The following is a 14,474-nucleotide window of genomic DNA, read 5'->3' as shown; positions in this document are numbered from 1 at the left end:
CCTCTGTCTGGAGATTTTTAAAAAAATGCTTTGGAATTTCGTCTTCTGTAACGGAGCTCTGATAGAACAGATTTGCCTGCCCATACAGCGATCACATCCGTATGGTCCATACTGGAGCTCTTTTTGGATTTTGATTTCAGACTGCATCGCCACCCGTGCTGATCAGAGCTCCACACTGGGCAAACAGGAAATGATATTCAAAAGTTCTGTCTACTTGGCCACTGCATCCGAGTTCAGATTGCTGTCCAGAGCGGTCAGTGGTGCACTGTGGGATACCGCCCAGAGGCCAATACTGTCGATTTGCGGCCACACTAACCCTAATCCAATATGGTAATACCGATATTAGCGCTACTCCTCTCGTTAGGGAGAAGTACAGAAACCAGTTTAAAGAGCCCTTTATTTCGATATAAAGGGCCTCTTAGTGTGGACAGGTGTGGCGTTAAATCGGTTTAACGCTCCTAAAACCGGTTTAAACACGTAGTGTAGACCAGGCCTTTGTGTAGCACAATGGGATCCTAAACCTAACAGGAATCTACCAGGCGCTATCATAAAACTCAAGCCATAATAGTAATTGTCACAAACCTACCTTTTATTTTTAATGTCTCTAGTTGTAATTTACAAGAGCCATGTTCCATCATTCTAGATAGGAGAAGCTATTGATGTAATTTGCTATCCACTCTGCTTGGCCTTCCAGAAACAATTCAGATTTGCTATTCTTTTGTTCCCATCAACAAACAAAGACAATTATTCTCCTTCTGCCCTTTGGATCTGGATAGCTTGTGATTGAAATTCCTGAACGCCTCTCAAGGTGTGACACAAAAGCTCCTTAGCAGAGGGTCTATTCTCTGCAAACAACTCTTATCTCAGACCTGACAAACTCACTACACCAAACTCATCTTAGAGGATATTTATCCATAAAGAGTAACATGTAAGTGTAACCCTTCTGCCAGGTGCAGCCAGCAGCAACAAGGGCTGGGTTCAGTATCTAGGGGTTCCTTTTCAACAATACAACACAAAACCAGCTTGAGCCCCCACCAAGTGACCTGAGACAATTACACACCACCCCCTGGACACCTCTGAGAGGCAATACTTCCCCTCTCGCAATAACAGAGTCTGAGTGCAGCAAAAACTTTTAATAAAAAGGAGGGAAGTAACTCAGCATTAATTTGGGAAAACACTGCAACTAGGGTTCATAAATATAAACATGAGCAAAAGACCCACTCCCAAGTAAGTTGGGCAGTGTCCTTTTCCCCTCGGGTTCTTGAATCTAGGAACCCAAAAGTCCGTTTAAAGTGCCCGTCCCTTCTCTGTATTCCACTCACAGTTGCTGTCCTTGGCCAGTGAACCCCCAGTTCAGAGGTTCATCCGCAGAGTTCACTTTCGACCATGTGTGGAAGGTGGGGAGGGTAAAGAGGCACCTTACACATTGCACTGCTCAGGCACTCGCTCGTCAACCCAACAGCCAATTGCCACGCCTCTGCAGGGCTCTGCTCTGGCCCTTTCCACCAGCTTCTCTCCTGGCTGCTTGCCGCGCCTCTCCACCTTCTGACCACTTGCTGCCCCTCTCCACAAGCCATCCTGTTAGCCTCTTGCCATGCCTTTCCACCAGCTGTCCACTCACCAAGATGTCTTCAGGGGCCCCCCCACACACACTTCACAGAGCTCTCAGTGATTTCAGCTGTTAGTGGGGGAGCCTCATTGCTGGTGCACATTCTCTTGCAATAGAGACACTGTCCCAAAGTAGGTCTAATACTTAGACCAAGGTATCAGTGATTTCAGCTCTGCAGCATGTAACAAGACTCTCAATTGAGTCTAAATAAACTCTTATTATACCATGGAGAAGGGAAGAGTCAAATGGTGTCTAGCACCCAGTACAAATACCTAGTCCCACCTTCTCTCCACTCATTAGGTTTTGGAACCCATGTCCCCTGCCTAGTGAGTGCTGTTCAGTTGAGGGCAAATCCCTCCATTGGGTATGCCAGGTACAGTTCTGCTGGCCTCAGTTCACACAACAAGGATAACAATCCTTTATTACTCCTGCCCCAATAACAAGGAGACTGGGAATCCAACACCAGCCACAAGTGATCATTTGGGCAAGCAATCCCATCATGCTGAGCACCTAGGCAGGGTGTGTGTGTCCATGCAAACAAGATCAGCTTCTGAAGTCTTTTTCTACAGCTCGCCATTAGATGTCAGGGGAGAGCTCATTCAGACTCCGCTTACATCAGGTATCTACGGGAAGCTCATAACTTGTCAAGATGCATAATCAATGTACGGTGTGTGTATGGGTAGCATTTAAGGAATAATGTGTTTATATTGAAAGTATATTTTATGGACATAGAATAAAGGTTAGTCACCAGGGGATAATGTGTCTCAGTAATAGCTCATTGAGGCAGGAGCAAGTTGTCGTCTCACCCTGTTTAGCCAGTGGTACAATGCAGGGCTCAATTGTTTAGCCTTGCACAACACTAAGATTTCCAATGGAAAACCATCAGAGGCAACTGCAAACAAATGAAACCACTTCAAGGGACGAAAGGAACATAGACAGGTTTCCCCTCTATATAAATAGGCACAAAAGACTGTTTCAGTATAACACAGAGGAGAGGTCCTCTGAATCCATTCACTGAGGAAACCCTTGTGGAGCAGAGATCTTTTCATAAAGATTTGGATCCAGTTTTTTGTGAAACCAGCCAACCCTGCAACACACTAAACTTGCGGGGCGGGGACCCCTACTTTTTTAGATAGGAAAGGCAATTATTCATAAGCAGAGACCCAGGTTTGTGTTTTTTAAGTTTGGTTTGTATTGTAACTCTTTGTTTCCACCAGTTTCTCTCATTTCTAGTTATACCTTTAACCTTGCTTAAGTGAATCTATTTTTGTTTTATTATAAGTGCTCACAAGTTCTGTGCGGTTTACAGGTGTGGTGATTTAACGTAAATCTGGTAAACTGGGGCACACTGCTTCTTTGGGACGGAGGAGCTGGGATTTCTGAGAAGTCAGTGTCAGGGGCTGGGCTGGCATAGCCCAGAGGAGAGTGCTTGAGTGGCTGAAAGGCTGGTGATGTTAGGGAGCTGGCACCCTCCAGGCACAGGCAAGACTCCCTCATATTGGAGGCAGGTGGTAACAAGGTATCTCACGGTTCTGGGAACCCTGAGAGCGATCACGTAGGCCTATGAAGCTGCCACTACACTGACATATTCCGGGAAATCTCCTACCATTGCATGTACCACTTGTACAGCTCCACTAGCAGCAGCAACAGCAGGCGCATTAGTGTGGATAGGAGTCAGATGTTATTACTGTATTGTCTAACCTTAATCAAAGCCAGACTCGTAGATCCAGTGGCAAGAATGCCCAAACCCTATCTACACTAATGTTCCCAACATTCTAACCACCAAGGTATCTGCACTGATATAATGCAACAATGGGAGATATCACCAAAATGGTCAATGTATACACAGCCCAAGACTTGGAGTTAGATCACAAAGGAAATAAAAATGTGTTGATAAAGTTTGTTCCTGGTTTTTTGTTTTTTGTTTTGTTTTTTAATAAAGGCAGGCAAGAGAGCTTCAAACCACTTCATAGGTCACACACACAAATACAAAAAGGATGAAACAAAACACAACATTTAAAATTAAAATCTGAAGCTCTCAACTTGCCATGAATTTAATTGCAAAACACAGGCCTTGCATTACCAAGCAAAGGATACAGGCAAAAGGATCAGAGAAGGATCTTGCTATGATGTTGAGATCATTTCTTTCTAGCTTATCTTTCATGATGTGGCATTTTCTGAGGTGCAAATATTACATAAATAAAAATGGAACAACAACTGGATGCAACAATACATGGAATATTATTGTGATGTTTCACTCCATATGTTATGAAAATATGCTTATGAATGTGAATATGATGTAACTGGAATATGCTTTATGCAAAAGGTCTCTTGTAAGGTATCATTACAAAGCTTATAATCTACTGAGTGTTTGCATGTATTATTTCTATGTCTGGAGTTAAGAGAATAAGATATAAACTTGTATCTCTGATGTAAACATATTAAGTGGAGGCTATTAAGGGTGCTCCAGAAACAATCAATCAGTTATAAATGGCCTTAGTTACTTGAAAGCCTTCCTGTGTATGTGTGGGCCAGCCCATGGGGAATGGAGACTAAGGGTCTTACAGTGACATGTGACCATGTCACCTGATAATGAAATCCATCTTAAATCTGGTACTTTTCCATTTAGAAGGAGGGGTGGAGACCCAGAGAGATAAAAGATTCCCACGTTGTGCCAAAGCTATAAAAGGGGAGGGGAGCAGGACAAAAGGGGCTGCCAGTCATGAGAAAACCCCTGCTTACCACCTGAGATATCTGCTGAAACTAACAAGGACTGTACCAGGAGAAAGGATTGGGCCCAAACTAGGAAGAGGTCTAGTCTGTTAAAGAAGCTTATTGGAACGTCTCTGAGGATGAGATATTACCTGTAATCAGTTTCTTAATGTATTAGGCTTATTTGTATTGCATGTTTTGTTTTATTTTGCTTTGTGACTTATTTTGTTCTGTCTGTCATTACTTGAAGCCACTTAAATTCTACTTTTTATACTTAATAAAATCACTTGTTTATTAATAAACCCAGAGTAAGTGATTAATATCTGGGGGAGCAAACAACTGTGCATATCTCTCTATCTGTGTTATAGAGGGCAGACAATTTCTGAATTTACCCGATATATGTTTTATACAGAGTAAAATGGATTTATTAGGGGTTCAGGCTTCCAGAAAGGCTGAACACTGGGCGCTGGGAAAGTCCCTGTTAACTGAGAAGCCCCTGGTCTGAGTGAATTTCAGTTTCAGTGAACTGTAGAGAGGTGTGGCCCAGCCTCTGGGTCTGTGCTGGAGTTGACTGGAGTGTCTAACTCAGCAAGACAGGAGTGGAGAGGCACCTGTTCTGGAAGGAGGGGTGTTCTCAGTGGTAGCCCAGCTCATTGAGTGACAGTCTTGAGGGGAGTCTCTGTGACTGAACCCATCACAATTATATTATGCAAATGTGGGTCTAAAATAAAAGCTTTTGCTTGCAGCAAAGATGTCTGAGAGCACGCAGATAAATTCTCACAAATACAACTCCTCATTCTTGTAGCTAAACTAAACTCTGACCCCGCATAACTTCCTTTTGCATAAATATTACATAAATAAAAATGGAACAACAACTGGATGCAACAATACATGGAATATTATTGTGATGTTTCACTCCATATGTACAAAACGATTTCCCAGGGACGCAAGTGTGTAAGCCAAGTTCTGCAAACAGGACAAATTCTTTTCATTTCTTAGGAGTCACCATAGCATCTGGGAAAAGCACTTAACATGTGGTATTAAACACTTTAGAATTGTGTGGAAGTGAAAAGCAAAGCTACTGCCCACAGGACTTAAAGAAAACAGAGGTAAAGTGGACATTAAATATCTGGTTGCTCACTCTCTGTTTTGAGTGGCAGTTCTTATTCATTATGGCACTTTACAGAACAGTTCTGCCAATTCCCATCTTTCAAATCAATTTCTTCCTGTCTTATGTATCTTGTTCTTATAAATGAGTATTTATGGATTTAAATTTAGCAGCACATCTTTGTGTATGACTGCATTGTTTGAGATTATCTTTTTGTTCAGCGTTTTCAGTTACTGGAAGCTGGAATCTGTGCCTACAGTTCCATCAAAAGAGAAAATGTTTACTGTGCCTCCATGGTATGGAAGTTTGTTTAAAACTTGTTGGTTTTGTGCCAAAGATACCACTTTGCCACCATCCCATTCTCCCACACATTTTAATGGCAAACCCTTCCACTACAAGAAAGAGACAATGTCAACCCACTGTGTTCTTCTGGCCAAGCTTTTATATCTCTCTGTAATAGATCATCTCGCAGTGTCAGATGAGCTGGTGGTATCTACAGATCATTAGGCAGTTCATCTTTAATATAATAAGTCATAGAACTAAAATTCCCAGTTAAACACATACAGGACCAAAAAGAGGCATGTGTTTAGATTAAAAGTGAGGTACCCAATAAGGCTATTTTCCCTGCATGGGTCTAATGGTTATGATCTTAATGTGCAACTATATTCAGCACAATTGCAGTAGCATTAAAGGAGACACTAATGCCTTAGGAGCAGAGTCCTCTCTCATGAAAATTCACATAGAGGCAGGATCTTTAAATCGCTCTCTGATCTTATGACAAAACACATTTTACACGATTAGTTTATGCAGCAATACAATTGTATTTACATTTGTTTTAGTCACCTCTATGATGCCCTCAATATAGTATCCAAGTGAAGTTTGTTTGAATTGTTAGTGTGCTATTACCATCCAGCCAAATCATGACACATGAAATACCATCCGAACATCAAAACTCCCAAACATACTAACACACTTTACAGCTCCGAAACAAACACACTGTCACTTCTGAAGTAGAATTGCTTCCAAACATGTGCATTTCTTTTTTATCACACTAAGTCACATTTCCTTATGGCTCAGAATGTGAAGTACCAAAATATTGGACACCACCTTCATATACATATTTTCAGCCCAACTGAAACAAGGAAGTATTTGAAAAAAAAAACAATCACGTGAGATTTCCAGACCAAAGAGACATATACATTTGGATAAATAGCCAAATCTTTGGATGCTGATACAGACAGAACCTCCAAGCCTTCTGAGGTTCGCCCCTCACTCCCAAAAGCCAGCAAGAATGCGATATAGGAAGGTATAAAGCTTGTCTTCACTGCAAAATTAAGAAGTTATAATTCAAGTGTTGCCACTAAGTCAACTCCCATCCACACATAAAATCCCTTAACTCAAGTGCACTAGTGCTTTTAGCTAAAGTTGACTAGCCCATCAGGGGGCATAGACTAAAACTTTAACGAGCACAACTAGTTGCTCATTAACTGCTAAACTAGCTGCTAAAATGATCATTCTATAGTGTGCATGCAGGCTAGCACCATTAAAGTGCTGCTAGTACTTTCATCCCTTCCCAGAACTTCCTCCATCTCTGCCCAATACAAGTTCTTTCACAATACACGGCAAGAGAATTTGTAAAGTGGCTCAGTTTCTGCAGCAGTAAGAACCATGGAATATGCTTCCAGTCTTAGCAATGCACAAACAACTGAAAACAGAGCCAGAATGGACACACCAACAAGTGTTGTTTCACAATGTGGCTGCTCTGTGCTCTCACTCATGCTAGGCTAACTCAAGAAGAGTAACTTGAGTGTAGATAACTAGAGTTAAGTCTACAGTAAAGACATATCCATATATTGGATCTTTCAAGGAGAGAGAAAAACAAATATATGGCATCTTGATGACTTTAAGGAAGATGAAGAATCAATGTGCTATCAGTATAGCAAAAGAAGAAGAAAGGCCAATAACCATCATAGAATAGAAACAATGGTGATTAACAAATCTTATTGTGTATGTTACTAAAGCAAAGAGACAAAACTGGGTGTCTTGACAGGACATCTGTGACTGTGTTTGGTCCAAGAGAATGATGCTAACAGTGTTGTTGTGTAACTCATCTTGCTGGGGCTAACAGGATGAAGATGAGATAGGACAGACTACATTGGCTTGTTGTATTTTTTATGCACACTGTTGGTGTTTCATTTCTGATCATAGATTCATTAGTAGTTTTGCGAGATAATTAAAAAGTGAAAAATTTTCTGAAATGCAAGGGGGCTCATACTTGGGAAATCATGATTCTAAGGCCTTGCCTACACTGCACAGTTTTGTCAACAAAGTCAGGTTTCATCGGCAAACCAGTGGAAGTGCTCCTCCTGCCATTTTAACACTCCTGCTCAGCCAACATAATAAAACTACCTTAATGAACAGCACAGAGCTTTTTGCGACAAAGTTAGAGCCACACAGTGTCAGCGTAAACAGTGTGCTTGCTTTATGTCATCCTAAGTGGCCTCCAGAATGTGTCCCAGAATGCCCATTGTGACCGCTCTGGTCAGCAGTTTCTACTCCACTGCCCTGCAGCCAGGTACACAGATATGAGCCCCTGCCACTTTAAAGCCCCAGAATTTTTTAAATTCCACTTCCTGTTTGCTTGGTGTGGACAGCTCACATTGCATCTTCCCAGGTGACCATGCCGGCTTTCCACAGCAAACGTGTCCCGCCTGAAGTCCACTGGAGTTGATGGATCTGTGGATAGAGGAGGCAGATGCATGTGTCATCAATCAGAAGGGGCACAAAAGGGATACACAGCAGTGCTGTGCTAAGATCAAGGAGCTGAGGCAGGCAGGCATACCAGAAGGCAAGGGAGGCCAACTATCACTCTAGTGCGGTGCTGAAAACATGCCACTTCCACAAGGAGCTGCATGCCATCCTTGGTGGTGACTCCACTGTCAAGATCCCCATGAGTCAACCCAGAGAATGAAGTAGTGGACACAGAGGTCGAGTTGGAGGAGGATATGGGACAGGCAAGAGGCTCCTCCAGTGGCACGGTGAGCCAGGACCTCTTTTGGACCCCCTCCCCCCCCCGAGTGGTTTAGCAAGTCCCAGCATTGTGGCTATCGTGTGCCTAAAGCAGAAGCAGGGAGCTCTGATAAGTACTTATTTTGCTTTGATACAGTACTGCTACGTGAGGTAAAGGTGTCCTTTATTTGGTTACATGGTGCACGTGGGAGAAGGGACTGAAACACTAGGTAATGTTTGCATCTGTTTCTCATTCCCCTGTGCAGCTATGCAGTGAAGGCCTAGGAAACTTTCCTGGTGATACTGTGCAATCCCTTGCCGAAGATTCCTTGGAAAAGCTACTTTCTTTCTTCCCCCATTGTAGGAAACTTTGCTGCGTAAATTGGCAATTACTTCTGCAGGAACAAAACAAGCACCCAGGCCAGCAGCATATGGACCCAGTCTGCAGCCACACGCATATAGGACATGCACCCTTGCATCCTCGGTTACCCTCAGTAGTGAGATATCAGCTTAGATCACCCCCTCCTGTGGAAAACCATGCCAGGATTCAGAATAGTGCCCCTAGGCGCTTGTACTGATGCCTTCTGAAACCACACAGACCCTTTGTCCCATCTTGCACCTCTCTCCCACCACCCTCTGGCCAAACTCACCATGTTTAGTGCTCTGAATGTGCTCCATGCTTTCCAAGGGAAAGTGAGAAAGAGGTGTATGGAATGCACACACAATACTGACTCTGCATATTATTTCTTTTGCGATGAGCCCTTGATGACCAGCTCCTACACACCAGAAGAGCACCTCTGGCAGATAAGGAGGTGAATGAGGAGGAGCCAGGAGGATATGTTTCAAGAAGTGCAACAATCATCTGATCATCACTTCAATGTGGAGAAAGACAATAAATGAAAAACTAGAACTGGATAGCCAGGAGAGGAGACAGGGGCAGGAGCGAATAACAGAAGGTCAGAAGCAGATGATAAAGCTCATGGAGGACCAGAGATGCTCAGGTCCCTGATTGCACTGCAGTCAGAACACATCCATGCTCAATTCCTCTTGCATTCCATGCCCTCCCCAAACTTCCCACAGACATTCCCCAAACGTTCCCAGCCCATCACAGTACCCAGAGACATTTTCCATAACAGCTGGATTTACACACAGCTGTGAGATCCTCATTTCAGAGAGTGCTGCTTAAAGTCGTAGCCCTTATAAGAAATGTTACTCTGTGTATTTCTGTTTAATAAAAATTTAATCTTACAAAGATAATGATTCTTTATTGTGACATATATACTGTGGTTGCAACAGAAATTCACACACAATGGCAATCAGCACATTTGCATACTACAATTAACATTCAGGCAGGAATCATTACAAGTGTCATTCAAAGTGGCAAACAAACAATACCTTCCTGAATGCATTACACAAAGACATTACCATGGCTCATTGTTAACATGCTGCTTCAAAGCCTCCCTGATTCAAATAGCCCTGGTATCTGCCTGCTCAAAATCAGCTGCCAGGCAAGCCACCTCATGCTCCACCCCTGGGGAAACTTTTCCCGCTTGGCTTCACAAATGTTATGCAGAGCGCAGCAGGCTGCTAAAACCATGGGAATCTTTTCCTCGCTGAGGTCTAATCTGTCAAAAAGGCAGCACCACCAATCCTTTAATCTGTCAAATGCATATTCTATGGTCATTCTGTGCTCCTTGCTGCTTTCAAGGTTTCTGGTATAAGGCTTCATGAGCCATAATATACCAGAGTAAGTGGTAGGTTGGCTCTCCCAGGATCACTATGGGCATTTACACATCCCTTATTGGAATTGTCTGGTCTGGAGAGAAAGTCCCTGCAGGCTGCTTTTTATACAGGCCAGTGTTCCTAAAGATGTGTGCCTCATGCACCTTCCCTGACACCCCACACTGATGTCAGTGAAATGATCCCAGTGATCCACCAGCACCTGCAATACCACAGAGAAGTAGTTAGGGAATCCCATTGCCACAAAGCCATCCACTATTTCCTGCATATTGCCCAGAGTCACAGTCCTTCATAGCAGGCGGCGATTAATGGCCTTGCACACTTGCATCACTGCAACCCCCACAATGGACTTCCCAACTCCAAACTGATTCGCAACTGACCAGTAGCAGTCTGGAGTTGGCAGCATTCACACAGTGATGACCACTTGCTTTTCCACTGTGAGGGTTGCTCTCATGTTGGTGTCCTTGCACCACATGGCAGGCGTGAGTTCCACACACAGTTCAAGGAAGGTATCTTCGTGCATACGAAAGTTCTGCAGCTATTGCTCATCATCCCATACCTGCATCACAAACCAATCCCATCACTCAGTGCTTGTTTTCTGAGCCCAATAGCAACGGTCCGTCATGTGCAGCTGCTCTGTGAATGCTAACATCAATCTTGAATTGTTTCTTTCCATAGTGCACAGCAGGGCAGGGACCATGGATTCCTGTTCAGATTCCCAACTCATAAAATACTGCTGGATCATCCACATTGTGTTCATAATGCTTATCACAAGACTGGTGAGCAGTGCAGGATCCATGCTTTCAGGCAGAGATGGCGCGCGCAAAGTTTACAGGAGCAGCTGAAAAATTACATGAAATGTTGGAAGCCCTTGGAATTATAGGACGGAGAAAACTGCATCCTGGGTTGTGATCCCACCCCCATGATACACTGCAATCCATTCCCAGAACTCCTAGCAAGAGAAGGTGGCAATTTGCACAGTGGGATAGCTACCCACAGTCCACTGGTCTCTCTGTCAGTGCCAGAGCACCAACTGTGGACATGCTCTGCTGACACAAGGAGCGTTGTGTGGACATGCATAAGCAATGTAATTACAGCAATTTATGATCGTCAACATAACTTACATCAACTTAACTCTGTAGTGTAGACATGGCTTATGTCTAAATTTATACATAGTTTTTGGCTTCAGGTGGTTTAATGCAGCGATGTCATTAGAAACTAAAACACCAATGCAGTCTAAGTGAAAAATTGAAGGCCCACTTTCACAATATGGATCAAGAGTTATGGCAAGATGGGAGGGCTTGGAATGGAAGGATGTGGTTGTCTGAAGATTAGGCCACAATTTATAATTTTAGAAAATAGAATACTGTAGTTCTTTTAGTTAATATGATCTGTATTTTTCAAAATATATTAAGCATTCATTTGGTCATCATCCCATTTTAACTGCTATTTTAGATGAAAATCAAATAAGTTAGCAAAATGATTTACAAAATGTGAAGTACATTTCACAGTGCTGATAAAGTAATTGGACACTTATCGTTTCCTTATTCACACAATACAGTTAAACTTAAGTCAGCCATTTAAATCGTGTCTTAAATGTGAAAAGCCTGTCATTTCAGCTTAAAGAAATCTGATTTTTCACAGCAAGTGTATGAATTAAGCTTCTTTGTTGTATTGTAAGATTCCTATAGGTTAGGAAACCATGTTGCCCTGCCAAACCCAGACACTTAATTAAATTTAAAGCAGACTTAGATTTGATACGATCAGTACAGAGAAGCAAAATATGAAAAATGAAACTGCAATAAAAATGGCTCAAGGCTGAATTATTTATCAAACTGGTGATCTTGAAGTCCATTAAGAGCTGCAGGCCTAAAAAGCACGTGAAATTACTCAAACTGACAGTCCCAGCAGCAATCTTTTATAACTAGAGGTGAAACTGCAATTCAAGCAAGACACCAGAAGTTGCATTAAAAGACCCTTATTGACTGCAGTTAGTCAGCACCAAAGCTTTTCTATAACATTAACAAGCTACCTTAAACACAGTTCATTCAACCCTAAATATTTAAAAAAAACAACCACAACCACAACCACACAAATTGGCTTTGTTCTGAGAGATTTGTGGAAACAAAATACATGGTCCTGTTACACATACTTTTAAGAAATATATAGACGGGGTGCAAAATGTTAATATATTTTGTGGCAGGCCAAAATATAGTGATTACTTTGGATTTCTTTTTTAAATAGGCTCTAAAACAATACACACCACATAGAACCAGTGGTGTAGCGAGGAATGGAAACTTGGGTGGGCCCTAACATATGGTGGATGGTAAATGACAGACTCGCACTAATCCTACTCAAACTAGAGAACTAAAAATAGTGGTGTGGATGCGGCGGCACAGACTGGCCCCTGATCCAAGCCCGCCCAACTCCCTGGGTCTAAGGTAGGGAAGAAGCAAGAGAAACTTCTCTGACTGGAGGAGATGCCTTCCCCTGGTACACATAGCTATGGCCTTTGGGAGTGCAAAATAAGGCGTGGGCCCCATGAGGGGGAGGAGCTGCCTCAACACCCACACAGGGAGGAGGGGGTCTGTGTCGGCTCTCTCTGAGGGTGGTTCTGTAGCTGGGTGGGGGGAATGACCGGAATTCCAGCTCTGTGGGGAAGGGCTCTCCAGGTGCAGAGGGTGGATAGGCACCTCCCCCCTCCCCTGTGTGCATGAGGACAAGCCCACTCTCTGAGGGGGAGGTGTGAGGCCATTGTGGAAGGAAGATCCTGCGGGGAGGGGAATTGGACAGCAAGCCCCAGGCATTCACCGCATAGCAGTACTCCTGTCCCTGGGGGCTGGGCTTAGCTCCCTGCTCCAGCCCATTGGCCCTCACCACTCACCAAGTTGGAGGAGCCCACCACAGCAGCAGGTGACTTGTGTGTCTGCACACAGGTAGGGCCCTGCCCACGACACCGCACCCTGCCCTCTTTCTGGCTCTGGTGTGCTGGATGTGGGGCTTCACTTGCCAAACTGGGCACATGCACAGGGTGGCTCAAAATGTCAAGGCAGAGCTGCTAGAGCATAGTTTCTGATGTGCCAAAGTGTCGATACATCCTGGATTTCAGGTGCCTGAGTAATGCTCAGGAGTACCTGGCAGTACTACAGCAGCAGCATATTCACATGGCTACAATGTAGCCATGGTGGCATGTAGAATTGACTATCAGCTTGAACAATCCCTTGAAAGTTTTCTTCCTTTGGAAAGGGTCAGTATGGGAGGATTTAGGCTTCTTAAATCCCTCAAAATTGCATCTTCCAACCTCATTTGTGGTTGGCTCGTACTCTGCTTCCTTTAATTTCAGCCCTATAAGCCTTCTGTCAAAGCGTACCTTCTTCTGCACATTGGACATGACTCCATCATTGCAGTCATCTTGTTCTCAAGTGATGCAAGACTGCAACTTGCTGGAAGTGTCTAAGAAGCCCTTCATTTGTGAGGAAATCAAACCAATGGATGTTAAAAATATGCCATAACTTTGGACAGTGAAAACTGTTTAGTTCTCTCTCCTCAGCTATTTTTAACAGCTACATTTCTGCTCCATGTAACAGAGCTGTCGTTACTACCATGTTGAATACTTATATCTTAGTTGTCACACAGACATCCCACCATCTAAACAGAGGCCTTTGAAGATGCTGAAATGCCACTGATGCAAGACCAGTCTGACATGATTACTTCAGTTATAGAACCTCCTGCTGTCAACTGACTACCCAGATAGATACAAACTATTCACCCATTCAGTGTCATTACTATCCATATGCAGTGCTGGCAGGTCATTGATTTCTGTTTTATGGAAGACGGGTTTTATCACCACTGATTTTAAGACGCATAGATTCTGCAATTTTTCACTGCTCTTTCAGCATTAGCTGTAGTTGGTCAGTAGCCTCCCAGAATCAGGTAATATCATTCACATACTTGAGATCCTCTAAAGACAAATCTCAAAATTTCACACCTCCTATTTTGGCCTCAATCAGCCTTGTCATCAGATAGTCTATTAGAATATTAAATAAGGTAAGTGAGAGAAACATCCCTGGTGCACTCCTGCTTATACTGAAAACCAGCCTAATTCATCCATTGGCCTGCCTACAGCTAAATGTACTGTGGTACCTTTCCTGCCCTGGGCACACTGAGTGCTCAGACACCCCATACTAGTGTAAAAGTATCCGTGGTACTGTTTGACACACTGAGTCAAAAGTAGCTGCAAACTTGATAAAGTGTATTAACTCCCTTGTTGCTATACTTGTGTTTCAGTAACATTCC

Source organism: Mauremys reevesii, linkage group 1 (assembly GCF_016161935.1).
Source record: "Mauremys reevesii isolate NIE-2019 linkage group 1, ASM1616193v1, whole genome shotgun sequence".
Classification (NCBI taxonomy): domain Eukaryota; kingdom Metazoa; phylum Chordata; order Testudines; family Geoemydidae; genus Mauremys; species Mauremys reevesii.
The sequence above is the reverse complement of the archived record's forward strand: the minus strand, read 5'-3'. Positions refer to the sequence as shown.